A 15,426-nucleotide genomic window follows, 5' to 3' on the forward strand; every position below is an offset into this window, starting at 1 on the left:
TCAGCTTTAGATGTTTTATAAAACTGGAAAAAATTGGACCCCATCCTATAGGAAAGGCAATTGGAAGATGGTCTTCTCATCCGTTAGAGGCATGTACCATGTAAAGCTAAATTTAAAACCTCAAGGGGTTTATTGAACTTTGCCAGTTTTGTGTCTCAGAAAGTTAAGGACAAAGTTTAAAGTATTAACTTGAGAAAATGTGTATGATTTTGCTGAGCTATTTATAAATATGTTGATTATTAAATTTTTTAAAACACTGCCTGAATAAGTCAAAGTCAAAAACAGTTGGTTGTAGTAGATTGAAAATTATAATAGGACAGACAAAACTGACCAGTTGAATATAGTCAGAAGAATTTTAGGCTGTTTAATTTCTATTTATCTTAAAATATTTATTTTCAGCTTCTAATTTTGAGACATTTTAGATAATGGTTTAATAAATATCCGAGCTTTTTTTTTTTTTTAAATGATTTTTAGAACATAAATAATATACTTTTAAGTGGATGTTTGGGGAATGTTTATGCCACATTAACTTCATCCAAAAGATTTATATGTTCTACAGGTTCAGCGAAGTCTAGTTATGTTAACTTAGTTCTTCATAATTAGTGTTTTACTTGATTTTAATTACAGAATCCTATGGAGCTAGTGACAGCAGCATTTGGGTTTTGGGTCTATTTACCTGGTTACTTTTGATCCACCCAAACATGGTCACTTCCAACTAGTTTCTCCTTAATCACCACCCACGTCTATGTATCTATACACTCTTTTTCATATCATGTCTCCCAATATAGCCAAACTGAATAACCCTGAAATATCTGGTCTGTTCAGCTCCTACACACAAAGTTCAGTTAAAAAGACAATATAGTGCAAGATAATGTCTGTTAGGAATTTACCATAGTGGTTGAACAATTACTAACACATCTAACCCATCAAGCATCTATAATGAACCAATCATTGTTTCAGCAGTGAGCAGATAAGCACATAAGGCGAAATGCTCTTTTGACAAGAAACTCACACTTTCCTATATGTTAACTAACTTGAATTCAAATAAAATCTTGAAAGAAAAATAAATAAATAAATAAAACTAACGGCCATGGGGGTGGGGGCAACAAAAAACCCCAAATGCCCATTTGCGCTATCATAAATATAGAACGTTTTCTGTATGAACTGTATTGTATGTGATTACATGATTGCATATGAGTTTATTTTGTGTCTCTTCAGCACAATGGGGCAGACAAGCCCTTTCAACAAATATCAAGGGACATGGGTCAAACTGAACAAATATCAAACAAAATCTCAAGCATCATTATTAATGGCTTTAAGAAAATGTTTAAATGAATTTTTTGCATTATTGCTTTAAAAACGTTCCACTTAATTTTGACCCTAAATTTTCCTAGTCCTTCAGAAATCCAGGACCCTGGCATAGGATTTGCTTCCTGGTGAGTATTGGGGAAGTCTTTTCCAATTGCTTCCAGATGGCTCTCCCCAACCCACACCAGCAACTCTAACATATGCACTTGTTTTGGGGGAGGGAATGATCCTTTTGAATCAGAATCTGTTTTTCCAATGTTCAGTGTCTGAAACTGGACCATTAAGACTTGGACATTTGATGTGGTCCAAATTGCATCTCTTCTTCTTATGTATTTGATGAATGTTAATTAGTTGTTTAAGGTTTTGTCTAATGATTTACTTTTAAAAAAATTTCCCCTAATGTATACTCTTTCAAGACGACACCATGTAAAACATACATCTGAAATGGCACATGTGGTTTACAGAAAACAATTATGTGTTTTCATTGAAAGGTTTTCTTCTTCCTTCTTTTCTTTTTTCTCTTCATAGTTTCACTGACTCTTAAATGTCAAGTAAAAATGCTAGGAAAAAAATATCAGTTAAATTACATTCGTATGAACCAATAACAAGTTGCCTCAGAAAGCGGACTATTTGTTTGGCCGCAACATACAAACATCAATGTCAATGTAAACGCGCACAGGCATATGCTTATGTGTGTGCTCAGATCTGTATCTTCAGACACCAAATGGCAATCATAGACTTTGAAGATTTAAGTCTATTTTAAAAAACAACACCCCCCTCCCCGCAGACACAAAAAACTATAGAGGGGAAGAAAGCTTTGAAACATGTCTGTAAACCACGTGAATTGCATTTAGGTTTTTCAAAGAGAATTGAAGGCTTTTAATTTCAACAGAAGTAAATTGCTGTCATTATTAATAGCAGACATGTGGCAGTGTTTTTAATTGAGACCAAAAGTGTGGATTCTTCATAGCACACAGACGGTGCAAACTCAGAGGCTGTGAAATTTTCAAAATCAATTTTTAGTCCCTTGGGGTTTTTTTTTTTTTTTTAATGCTTAAAAATGTAGTGTGGAGACTTAGCTCAAGGAATAAGATATTTTGAAAAGCAGTGATAATCCTTTGAGCAGGAAAAGAATGTCTATCGTTACAATTAAATAAGAGTAGCCAAGAATCGTGGCTTTTAATGAGAATTAGGGCAAAATCTACCGATTCTTCCAGGCAGCACTCGAACACCTGCTTCTTCGTCGTTCTCTGACATTCTTTCTCCCAGGATTACACACTTCTCGACAACATGGTTTGACTTAGGGAACTAAATATAATTTAGTAAGTCTGTTCCCTTCATAAAAGAGCTAATAAAACTTCCCCAAATTTATAAACAGACTGGTATCACCTGGAAAGCAATAGAAAGTGGGGAGGCTACCTTCAAAGAACTTTGTAGTCAGACTGGGGAGATCGCTATATCTTCAAATAACTGCAGTTTGGTGTCTAAGTACAACGATCCAAATTTGAACCAGCCTCCTGGTAGCAGAGAGCAGGCAGTTGGCAAGGCTGCTGCGGGGGAGGGACACTTACTCAGGGAAGATTTCTGGAGTCGTGGTTCTCCTACTTCAGGGAGCATCAGATTCCCCTGAAGGGCTTGTTATAACACAGATTAGCAGGCTCCGACCCAGAGTTCCTGATTCAGTGGGGCTGGGGTAGGGCCCAAGGCTATGCACTTCTGACATGTTCACAGGGGAACATGCTGAACCTGCTACCGGGGACCCCCTGCTTGGGAACTGCTGTCCCAGATGATGAGGTGCTCGGCTGAGTTTTGTCAAAGGAGAAAGACAGGATCATTCTAGGTTTCGAAAGTCTATGGAGTGTGAGGGCCTAGACAGGGAGCCTCTGGGAAGCTATAAATAGCCCTTAGGGCTGTAGAGAAGGGCCCCAGTGGGGATACCAGTCCTACTGGTTGTTCAATGACTGGGAGGTTCCCAGGATACAAGACGAAAACCAGGACAAACCTGGATGGTTGTTCACTTAGGAATGACAGGGGATGAAGCCAGGCAGGTGGGCATGAGTCACACCCCGACCTTCCCTGGAGCCAAGTCACAGGGCTTTACCTTCCCTAACAGGGAAGCCATGTTAGCCATGAAAGGACCCTCAGTAGAGAATCTTACTAAGGTTTATGTTTTAGGAAAATCACTTCAAAAGTCTGGTGGATGGTCTCCATTAAAAGAGGGAGCCATGGAAGGCGAGCCAGGAAGAAGACGACGCTGGGGTGAATTCAAGGATCCAGCGAGAGCGGGTGTGACCTGAGGCAAGGTGTTTGAGTTGTGATGGGTAAGGGGGAAAGATAGGAAATATTCTAGCCAACCGATGGCTGGACCTGCTGCCCTGGGTTCCAGGCATTGAAGACTGGAGGGTAGCTGAGAGGATGGTGCTGATAAACAGAGCATCCTTTCAGAGGCGGAGATAGGAGACTGTGAACGTTTGCACTGCCCTGCCTCTTTGTTCACTAGGCGTGTTGACACCATGACTTTGACAACCTCCCAGCTGTAGAGTGGCCATAGCCTTCATTCTTTATGGAGCCCGAGGACAGGGGAGGAAGTGAGAAGCTCTTTCAGCTCTTGTGCCCAGAACATTCTCTACTCCGCCGCTTCCTGTAAAGGAGGCATCTTGCCCCTTCGGGAACACCGTTTACTTTATAGTTCATTTGTGGCTTTTTTCTACTCCCACTCTGACCCTGTGCGTGCTGGTTTGTTCTAATCTTTGTTCCAAGTTTCACATCAGTGAGGAGGCGTGCCCACTCTGGCTTTGTCAGCTTTTGGGTGTACACTAAAGTGACTAATATTGGTTTTTAAATGAATTTCTATTGCTCCGAATTAATCCCTCCTCCATTTTGGCCTGCTGGATGACAATGCCTCCAAACACAAGCTTTGTGAACCGTGTTGACACAGCGGGAGTGTTTCAAGACTGTCTGAGGAGCACCTTCTACTTAACAGCACTGCTAATTGGAAATAAATCCGGAGTTTCAGTGTGAGTCAGCTAGCTTAATAGGAGCTCAGGGCCATTTCTCTACCACTGCTGTGCAAACAGGGGCCAAGCAGGCTTTTTGCCTTTGGCTAGGGTGAACCAGTTTAAAATCCAGAAACAGGGGAGGGTCTTGGAAAAGGCTGTGTGTACAGTGACCAGCTGGGATCTATGCCCTCCCCCGCTCAAAAGGAGACCAGCGCTTGCTACCTAAAAAGGCTTTTTCTTTTTTTTCACCTGTTCTTTATTTTTTTTTCCATTTTATTTATTTTTTCAGCGTAACAGTATTTATTGTTTTTGCACAACACCCAGTGCTCCATGCAAAACGTGCCCTCCCTATTACCCACCACCTGTTCCCCCAACCTCCCACCACTGACCCTTCAAAACCCTCAGGTTGTTTTTCAGAGTCCATAGTCTCTTATGGTTCGCCTCCCTTCCAAATTTTTTTTTTTTTAATAAACATATAATGTATTTTTTATCTCCAGGGGTACAGGTCTGTGAATCGCCAGGTTTACACACTTCACAGCACTCACAATAGCACATACCCTCCCCAATGACCATAGCCCCCTCCCCCTCTCCCAATCCCACCTCCCCCCAGCAACCCCCAGTTTGTTTTGTGAGATTAAGAGTCATTTATGGTTTGTCTCCCTCCCAATCCCATCTTGTTTCATTTATTCTTCTCCTATCCCCCAACCCCCCATGTTGCTTCTCCATGTCCTCATATCAGGGAGATCATATGATAGTTGTCTTTCTCCGATTGACTTATTTCACTAAGCATGATATGCTCTAGTTCCATCCACGTCATCGCAAATGGCAAGATTTCATTTCTTTTGATGGCTGCATAGTATTCCATTGTGTATATATACCATATCTTCTTTATCCATTCATCTGTTGATGGACATCTAGGTTCTTTCCATAGCTTGGCTATTGTAGACATTGCTGCTATAAACATTCGGATACACGTGCCCCTTCGGATCACTATGTTTGTATCTTTAGGGTAAATACCCAGTAGTGCAATTGCTGGGTCATAGGGTAGTTCTATTTTCAACATTTTGAGGAACCTCCATGCTATTTTCCAGAGTGGTTGCACCAGATTGCATTCCCACCAACAGTGGAGGAGGGTTCCCCTCTCCGCATCCTCACCAGCATCTGTCATTTCCTGACTTGTTAATTTTAGCCATTCTGACTGGTGTGAGGTGATATCTCATTGTGGTTTTGATTTGTATTTCCCTGATGCCGAGTGACGTGGAGCACTTTTTCATGTGTCTGTTGGCCATCTGGATGTCTTCTTTGCAGAAATGTCTGTTCATGTCCTCTGCCCATTTCTTGATTGGATTGTTTGTTCTTTGGGTGTTGAGTTTGCTAAGTTCCTTGTAGATTTTGGATACTAGCCCTTTATCTGATGTGTCGTTTGCAAATATCTTCTCCCATTCTGTCAGTTGTCTTTTGGTTTTGTTAACTGTTTCCTTTGCTGTGCAAAAGCTTTTGATCTTGATGAAATCCCAATAGTTCATTTTTGCCCTTGCTTCCCTTGCCTTTGCCATTGTTCCTAGGAAGATGTTGCTATGGCTGAGGTCGAAGAGGTTGCTGCCTGCATTCTCCTCAAGGATTTTGATGGATTCCTTTCTCACATTGAGGTCCTTCATCCATTTGGAGTCTATTTTCGTGTGTGGTGTAAGGAAGTGGTCCAATTTCATTTTTCTGCATGTGGCTGTCCAATTTTCCCAGCACCATTTATTGAAGAGGCTGTCTTTTTTCCATTGGACATTCTTTCCTGCTTTGTCGAAGATTAGTTGACCATAGAGTTGAGGGTCGATTTCTGGGCTCTCTATTCTGTTCCACTGATCTATGTGTCTGTTTTTGTGCCAGTACCATGCTGTCTTGATGATGACAGCTTTGTAATAGAGCTTGAAGTCCGGAATTGTGATGCCACCAACTTTGGCTTTGTTCTTCAATATTCCTTTGGCTATTCGAGGTCTTTTCTGGTTCCATATAAATTTTAGGATTATTTGTTCCATTCCTTTGAAAAAAATGGATGGTATTTTGATAGGGATTGCATTAAATGTGTAGATTGCTTTAGGTAGCATAGACATTTTCACAATATTTATTCTTCCAATCCAGGAGCATGGAACATTTTTCCATTTCTTTGTGTCTTCCTCAGTTTCTTTCATGAGTACTTTATAATTTTCTGTGTATAGATTCTTAGCCACTTTGGTTAGGTTTATTCATAGGTATCTTATAGTTTTGGGTACAATTGTAAATGGGATTGACTCCTTAATTTCTCTTTCTTCAGTCTTGTTGTTGGTGTACAGAAATGCAACTGATTTCTGTGCATTGATTTTATATCCTGACACTTTACTGAATTCCTGAACAAGTTCTAGCAGTTTTGGAGTGGAGTCTTTTGGGTTTTCCACATATAGTATCATATCATCTGCGAAGAGTGATAGTTTGACTTCTTCTTTACCAATTTGGATGCCTTTAATTTCTTTTTGTTGTCTGATTGCTGAGGCTAGGACTTCTAGTACTATGTTGAATAGCAGTGGTGATAATGGACATCCCTGCCGTGTTCCTGACCTTAGCGTAAAAGCTTTCAGTTTTTCTCCATTGAGAATGATATTTGCGGTGGGTTTTTCATAGATTGCTTTGATAATATTGAGGTATGTGCCCTCTATCCCTACACTTTGGAGAGTTTTGATCAGGAAGGGATGCTGTACTTTGTCAAATGCTTTTTCAGCATCTATTGAGAGTATCATATGGTTCTTGTTCTTTCTTTTATTAATGTGTTGTATCACATTGATTGATTTGCAGATGTTGAACCAACCCTGCAGCCCTGGAATAAATCCCACTTGATCGTGGTGAATAATCCTTTTAATGTACTGTTGAATCCTATTGGCTAGTATTTTGGTGAGAATTTTTGCGTCTGTGTTCATCAAGGATATAGGTCTGTAGTTCTTTTTTTTGGTGGGATCCTTGTCTGGTTTTGGGATCAAGGTGATGCTGGCCTCATAAAATGAGTTTGGAAGTTTTCCTTCCATTTCTATTTTTTGGAACAGTTTCAGGAGAATAGGAATTAGTTCTTCTTTAAATGTTTGGTAGAATTCCCCTGGGAAGCCGTCTGGCCCTGGGCTTTTGTTTGTTTGGAGATTTTTGATGACTGTTTCAATCTCCTTACTGGTTATGGGCCTGTTCAGGTTTTCTATTTCTTCCTGGTTCAGTTGTGGTAGTTTATATGTCTCTAGGAATACATCCATTTCTTCCAAATTGTCAAATTTGTTGGCATAGAGTTGCTCATAGTATGTTCTTATAATTGTCTGTATTTCTTTGGTGTTAGTTGTGATCTCTCCTCTTTCATTCATGATTTTATTGATTTGGGTCCTTTCTCTTTTCTTTTTGATGAGTCTGGCCAGGGGTTTATCAATCTTATTGATTCTTTCAAAGAACCAGCTCCTAGTTTCATTGATATTTTCTATTGTTTTTTTGGTTTCTATTTCATTGATTTCTGCTCTGATCTTTATGATTTCTCTTCTTCTGCTGGGTTTAGGGTTTCTTTCTTGTTCTTTCTCCAGCTCCTTTACGTGTAGGGTTAGGTTGTGTACTTGAGACCTTTCTTGTTTCTTGAGAAAGGCTTGTACCGCTATATATTTTCCTCTCAGGACTGCCTTTGCTGTGTCCCACAGATTTTGAACTGTTGTGTTTTCATTATCATTTGTTTCCATGAATTTTTTCAATTCTTCTTTAATTTCCTGGTTGACCCATTCATTCTTTAGAAGGATGCTGTTTAGTCTCCATGTATTTGGGTTCTTTCCAGCTTTCCTCTTGTGATTGAGTTCTAGCTTCAGAGCATTGTGGTCTGAAAATATGCAGGGAATGATCCTAATCTTTTGATACTGGTTGAGACCTGATTTGTGACCCAGGATGTGATCTATTCTGGAGAAGGTTCCATGTGCACTAGAGAAGAATGTGTATTCTGTTGCTTTGGGATGAAATGTTCTGAATATATCTGTGATGTCCATCTGGTCCAGTGTGTCATTTAAGGCCTTTATTTCCTTGTTGATCTTTTGCTTGGATGATCTGTCCATTTCAGTGAGGGGAGTGTTCAAGTCCCCTACTATTATTGTATTATTATTGATGTGTTTCTTTGATTTTGTTATTAATTGGTTGATATAGTTGGCTGCTCCCACGTTAGGGGCATAGATATTTAAAATTGTTAGATCTTCTTGTTGGACAGACCCTTTGAGTAGGATATAGTGTCCTTCCACATCTCTTATTATAGTCTTTGGCTTGAAATCTAATTGATCTGATATAAGGATTGCCACCCCAACTTTCTTCTGATGCCCATTAGCATGGTAAATTGTTTTCCACCCCCTCACTTTAAATCTGGAGGTGTCTTCGCGTCTAAAATGAGTTTCTTGTAGGCAACATACTGATGGGTTTTGTTTTTTTATCCATTCTGATACCCTGTGTCTTTTGATTGGGGCATTTAGCCCATTAACATTCAGGGTAACTATTGAGAGATATGAATTTAGTGCCATTATTAGCCTGTAAGGTGACTGTTACTGTATATTGTCTCTGTACCTTTCTGATCTACTACTTTTAGGCTCTCTCTTTGCTTAGAGGACCCCTTTCAATATTTCCTGTAGAGCTGGTTTGGTGTTTGCAAATTCTTTCAGTTTTTGTTTGTCCTGGAAGCTTTTGATCTCTCCTTCTATTTTCAAAGATAGCCTAGCTGGATAGAGTATTCTTGGCTGCATGTTTTTCTCGTTTAGTGCTCTGAATATATCGGCTTTAGTGCTCTGAATATATCATGCCAGCTCTTCCTGGCCTGCCAGGTCTCTGTGGATAAGTCTGCTGCCAATCTAATATTTTTACCATTGTATGTTACAGACTTCTTTTCTCGGGCTGCTTTCAGGATTTTCTCTTTGTCACTAAGACTTGTAAATTTTACTATTAGGTGACGGGGTGTGGACCTATTCTTGTTGACTTTGAGGGGGGTTCTCTGCATCTCCTGGATTTTGATGCTTGTTCCCTTTGCCATATTAGGGAAATTCTCTCCACTAATTCTTTCCAATAGACCTTCTGCTCCCCTCTCTCTTTCTTCTTCTTCTGGAATCCCAATTATTCTAATGTTGTTTCATCTTATGGTGTCACTTATCTCTCAAATTCTCCCCTCGTGGTCCAGTAGCTGTTTGTCCCTCTTTTGTTCAGCTTCTTTATTCTCTGTCATTTGGTCTTCTATATCACTAATTCTTTCTTCTGCCTCATTTATCCTAGCAGTGAGAGACTCCATTTTTGATTGCACCTCATTAATAGCTTCTTTGATTTCAACTTGGTTAGATTTTAGTTCCTTAATTTCTCCAGAAAGGGCTTTAATATCTCCAGAGAGGGTTTCTCTAATATCTTCCATGCCTTTTTCGAGCCCGGCTAGAATGTTCAGAATCGTCATTCTGAACTCTTGATCTGACATATTACCAATGTCTGTGTTGATTAGGTCCCTAGCCTTCGGTACTGTCTCTTGTTCTTTTGTTTGTGGTGATTTTTTCCGCCTTGTCATTTTGTCCAGATAAGAGGATATGAAGGAGCAAATAAAATACTAAAAGGGTGACAAAGACCCCAGAAAAATGCGCTGTAACCAAATGAGAAGAGACCCCAAATTGTGGGGGGGAGAAAGGGGATAAAAGAGGTTCAGAAAAAAAAAAAGAAAAAAATTTAAGAAATAAAACAAATAAAGAAAAAATATAAAAAAGAAAGAGAAAATATATATATTTAGATAAGCTAGTCAAAAAACGTTAAAAAAGAAAAGGGTAAAAGTTTTAAAAAATTTAGCAGAATAAGAAAAAAGAAAAAAGAAAAAAAATTGAAAAAAGAAAAAAAAAACTGAAGTAGCCGCAAGACTAAAGAATCATGGGGAGAAAGCCATGAGTTCCGTGCTTTGCTTTCTCCTCCTCTGGAATTGCGCTTCTGTCTTAGGAATTGAACCTACTTTCCTTGATAGATGAACTTCGTCCTGGCTGGATATTTTGTTGATCTTCTGGGGGAGGGGCCTGTTGTAGTGACTCTCAAGTGTCTTTGCCCGGGGCGGGATTGCACCACCCTTACTGGCGGCCGGACTAAGTAATCGGCTCGGGTTCGCTTTTGGGAGCTTCTGTTCCCTGAACGCTTTCCGTAGAGTTCCGGAGGACGGGAATGAAAATGGCGGCCTCCTAGTCTCCGGCCCGGAGGAGCCGAGAGCCTGGGGCCCCACTCCTCAGTGCGCCCCCAGAGGACAGCACCCAATCACTCCCGTATCCCCAGCCTCTAGCCGCGCTCCGAGCTCACCCAGCCCGCGACCAGTTCAAGGTAACCCCGAGCTGAGAGTTCAGTCCTTGGCTCTGTCTCTGCAGCCGGCTTCTCCGTTCTAATACCTGCGAGCTCTGCGACACTCCAACACCCCCGATCCTTCTGTGACCCTGCGGGACCTGGGGCCACGCTGACCCTGCGTGGGCTTCACCCTGGTTTAGCCTCTGGAGCAATGTCCCTCAGTGGAACAGACTTTTAAAAGACAGTCTCTTCAATAAATGGTGCTGGGAAAATTGGACAGCTATATGTAGAAGAATGAAACTTGACCATTCTCTTACACCGTACACAAAGATAAACTCGAAATGGATAAAAGACCTCAACGTGAGACAGGAATCTATCAGAATCCTAGAGGAGAACATAGGCAGTAACCTCTTCGATATCAGCCACAGCAACTTCTTTCAAGATATGTCTCCAAAGGCCAAGGAAACAAAAGCAAAAATGAACTTTTGGGACTTCATCAAGATCAAAAGCTTCTGCACAGCAAAGGAAACAGTCAACAAAACAAAGAGGCAACCCACGGAATGGGAGAAGATATTTGCAAATGACAGTACAGACAAAAGGTTGATATCCAGGATCTATAAAGAACTTCTCAAACTCAACACACACAAAACAGATAATCATATCAAAAAATGGGCAGAAGATATGAACAGACACTTCTCCAACGAAGACATACAAATGGCTATCAGACACATGAAAAAATGTTCATCATCACTAGCCATCAGGGAGATTCAAATTAAAACCACATTGAGATACCACCTGACACCAGTTAGAATGGCCAAAATTAGCAAGACAGGAAACAACGTGTGTTGGAGAGGATGTGGAGAAAGGGGAACCCTCTTACACTGTTGGTGGGAATGCAAGTTGGTGCAGCCACTTTGGAGAACAGTGTGGAGATTCCTGAAGAAATTAAAAATAGAGCTTCCCTATGACCCTGCAATTGCACTGCTGGGTATTTACCCCAAAGATACAGATGTAGTGAAAAGAAGGGCCATTTGTACCCCAATGTTTATTGCAGCAATGGCTACGGTTGCCAAACTGTGGAAAGAACCAAGATGCCCTTCAACGGATGAATGGATAAGGAAGATGTGGTCCATATACACAATGGAGTATTATGCCTCCATCAGAAAGGACGAATACCCAACTTTTGTAGCAACATGGACGGGACTGGAAGAAATTATGCTGAGCGAAATAAGTTAAGCAGAGAGAGTCAAGTATCATATGGTCTCACTTATTTGTGGAGCATAACAAATAACATGGAGGACATGGGGAGATGGAGAGGAGAGGGAGTTGAGGGAAACTGGAAGAGGAGATGAACCATGAGAGACTATGGACTCTGAAAAACAACCAGAGGGTTATGAAGGGGTGGCGGGGGGTGGGGGGTAGGGGGGGTGGGGTGGGAGGTTGAGGAACCAGGTGGTGGGTAATAGGGAGGGCACGTACTGCATGGAGCACTGGGTGTGATGCCAAAACAATGAACACTGTTATACTGTAAATAAACAAATAAAAAAAAAAAAAAGTCCTGATTTTGTGCTCCGTTCCTCCGCCGCTTGCCGGGAGCCGGCCCCTCCCCCCGTGGTCTATCTTCCCGTCGTTTTAGATTCACTTCTCCGCCAGTCCTACCTTTCAGAAAGTGGTTGATTTTCTGTTTCTAGAGTTGCTGTTCTTCTTCTCTTTGATCTCCCATTGGATTTGTAGGTGTTTGCAGTGTTTAGATAAGCTATCGAGCTGATCTCCTGCTACCTGATGTAGTCTCAGGCTGCTACTTCTCCGCCATCTTGACTCCTCCTCCCTAAACAGGCTTTTTCTAGTAGCTCTTAGGCATCTATGCCTTGGTGTATTTCAAGGGGTGTGTCCTACGGTTTCAACAGGGGCAAGGCTAGCCGAAGAAAGGGGAATGTCTGGAGACTGTGAGATTGACCTTTGGGGCTTGATTACAAATCGCCCTTCTCTAACAGTAGCAAGGCAACTGCCCCCAGCAGCCTTGCCAACTCCCTGCTCCCCTCTCAGTGGAGACTCCAGCATCTCCTGCCACTCCCAGGCGACTGTGGGACCCTGCCCAAGTCGGCCCAATTCAGACCATGCCTAATATTTGAGCCTTCTGACTATACTCCTGGGGGCTCCTCATCAGCAACTTGAGCCTGGATTGTGAGCCGGGGCCTCTCAAAGAAGGCTCTGGCAAACAACTCTTGCCCAAAGGAAATTACTCAAGTGTCCCCATCTCAAATATATTCTTGCATCCTATCTGTCCCTTAGTTCCTCATTTGACTTTGGTTCTCAAACTGACCTCCTCTGCGGATATACCCAGTCTTCAGAGTCTCTGTTTTATAGACACCTGTTCCTTGGCTGGGTTTGCTTTCTGGCCACCAGCTCTGCTTTCTTCCATCCTCATTCCCCCAGGCACCTGCTGCTGCCCTTAGGTATTGCTTTTACTAGCTCAGTCCAAGGTTCCAGCATACATCTATCATCCCTTTGGGTCTTTGTCTTTCACCTCTCAGCAGGTCGGTAGGAGATTTGATAAATGAATTCATGTGATTGTAACCATAGTTGATAATTCAAAGGGTTGATAATTTTCGATGGGCTGGTGTCTTTCTGTGTCCTTCAAATCATACAACATAGGCAATGTCTTCTCTGCTTCTCTTTAAGGTTAGTTCTGTGCCGGTGGGAGCTCCTTTTAAACTGACTATTGATGTATCTAACCCTCTCCCTCCAGATCCACTAATTTTTCACCCCCTGAGGCCAATTTATTTTCTCTAAGATTGACTGCTATATACCTCTTTAAAAATGGTTCATAATTAATATAAAAATCCAAGCAATGCAGAAAAAATATAAAGAAAGGAAAAAAATATCCTAAACCTCATCACCAGGAATTAAGTATTATTAACATGATGGAACAAATTCCCAGTGATCTTTTCAGGAACATAGACAAAGAAAAAGATAGACTCACAACATCATTTTATGAACATGACATCACGCTGTCCATTCTATTTTTAAAAAAGAATTAAAAATCATCTTTCTTAAATTAAGCAGAAACATGTAAAATCAAGGGATTTCAGGAATTCAGATCATTTTTTCCCCCTCTGTGAAAGTCTTTCCTGAAGAGATTCTTCTATAATTGATGAAAAAGTTCCAGGAAACATTAAAGGACAGGAGGCATCAGTTGTTTTAAAGTCCATTTCAGGGGTGTCTGGGTGGCTCAGTGGGTTAAAGCCTCTGCCTTCCGCGCAGGTCATGATCTCAGGGTCCTGGGGTGGAGCCCCACATCGGGCTCTCTGCTCAGCAGGGAGCCTGCTTCCCTTCCTCTCTCTCTGCCTGCTTCTCTGCCTATAAATAAAATCTTAAGAAAAAAAAAAAGTCCATTTCGCTTTTAGATAGGGTAGATTCACTCTTGTGAAAAATGGGATATTTGTGTACTTTCATTCTTTTTCCTGCCTCCTCTCTTAGGTCCTATGTGAGTTTAAGTTTTGTAACATTGATAGTTCATTTTGTAACCATAGTTCTCTTTGTAAATGGTTCCTTGCTCACCATCAGTTCTTTTAAAGCTGAGTATTCTATTCCTTGTTTCTTCATTTTGATTTCTCACTTAATTGGCTGGATTTCATTCTTAAATGCTTGAAAGGAAAACTTGGCTAGATATCAAATTCCTGGATCACTTTCCTTTAGCATCTTATAAACATTGCTTCACTATTTTCTGGTATTAAATATGAGTCCTTGGTTTGTCCATTTAGCCCTTGGTTACAGCAATACATAGTTCTTCAAAAAAGGACTCTAGGGTGCTATATTTCTTGAGTTCTCGCATGTTTGGGACTTTGTGTACTTGAATGACATCTTGGTTGGTTGTAACATTCCTGATTATACTTTCTTTCCCTTATAACATTGCTCCAATGTATTTTGGCTATGATGTTGTTGTGGACAAGTCTGATGCCTCAGATCGTCTCTAGAAGCTTCTCTATTTGGATGACTGAAAAATTTTTAATTTTTATTTGGAAGGTTAGTAACAACCAGGATAAGTTTCAATGGTCATAATTTTTGTATCGGTTTTCCAGAAAACATGTGCCCATGGTTGGGAGGTTCCCTTGTCCCTACATTTCAGGAAAATGCATTCCTTTTTTTTTTTTTAAGATTTTATTTATTTATTTGACAGACAGAGATCACAAGTAGGCAGAGAGGCAGAGAGAGAGAGGAGGAAGCAGGCTCCCTGCTGAGCAGAGAGCCTGATGCGGGGCTTGATCCCAGGACCCTGGGATCATGACCTGAGCTGAAAGCAGAGGCTTTAACCCACTGAGCCACCCAGGCACCCCAGGAAAATGCATTTCTTGACGTATCTTTGAATACTTTTAGTTTTCATTTGCTGACTTTTTTCCTTTAAAGGTACTAACTTCTATCTATTGAATTCTTTTTATTGTGACTGGTCTTTTTTGTCTCCATTTACCTTGATTATTTGAATCTATTATTTTATGTTAGTAATTGACTTCTGACTTCAACTATTTTGTTTCTTGCTATTTCAAATCTGCTTCTTGGTTCTGGAATGGTATTATTTCCATGCTCAATTATTTCTTCAGTTCTGCAATTCTATGAACCTCAATCTGCATTTTTTCCCAAATTCTACTTTACCTATTCTCTGGGGTTCTTTTTAATGGTAAATCAGTGACTTTATGTACAGAAAAGATTAATTATGAGTTATTTGGCTTAAAATGAATATTTGACTGATGAAAATGCAAATGTTAAAATACAATTTCAGCTTCAAGCTGAATCCACAAATCTAACTGTTCTA

Source organism: Meles meles, chromosome 12 (assembly GCF_922984935.1).
Source record: "Meles meles chromosome 12, mMelMel3.1 paternal haplotype, whole genome shotgun sequence".
Lineage (NCBI taxonomy): Eukaryota > Metazoa > Chordata > Mammalia > Carnivora > Mustelidae > Meles > Meles meles.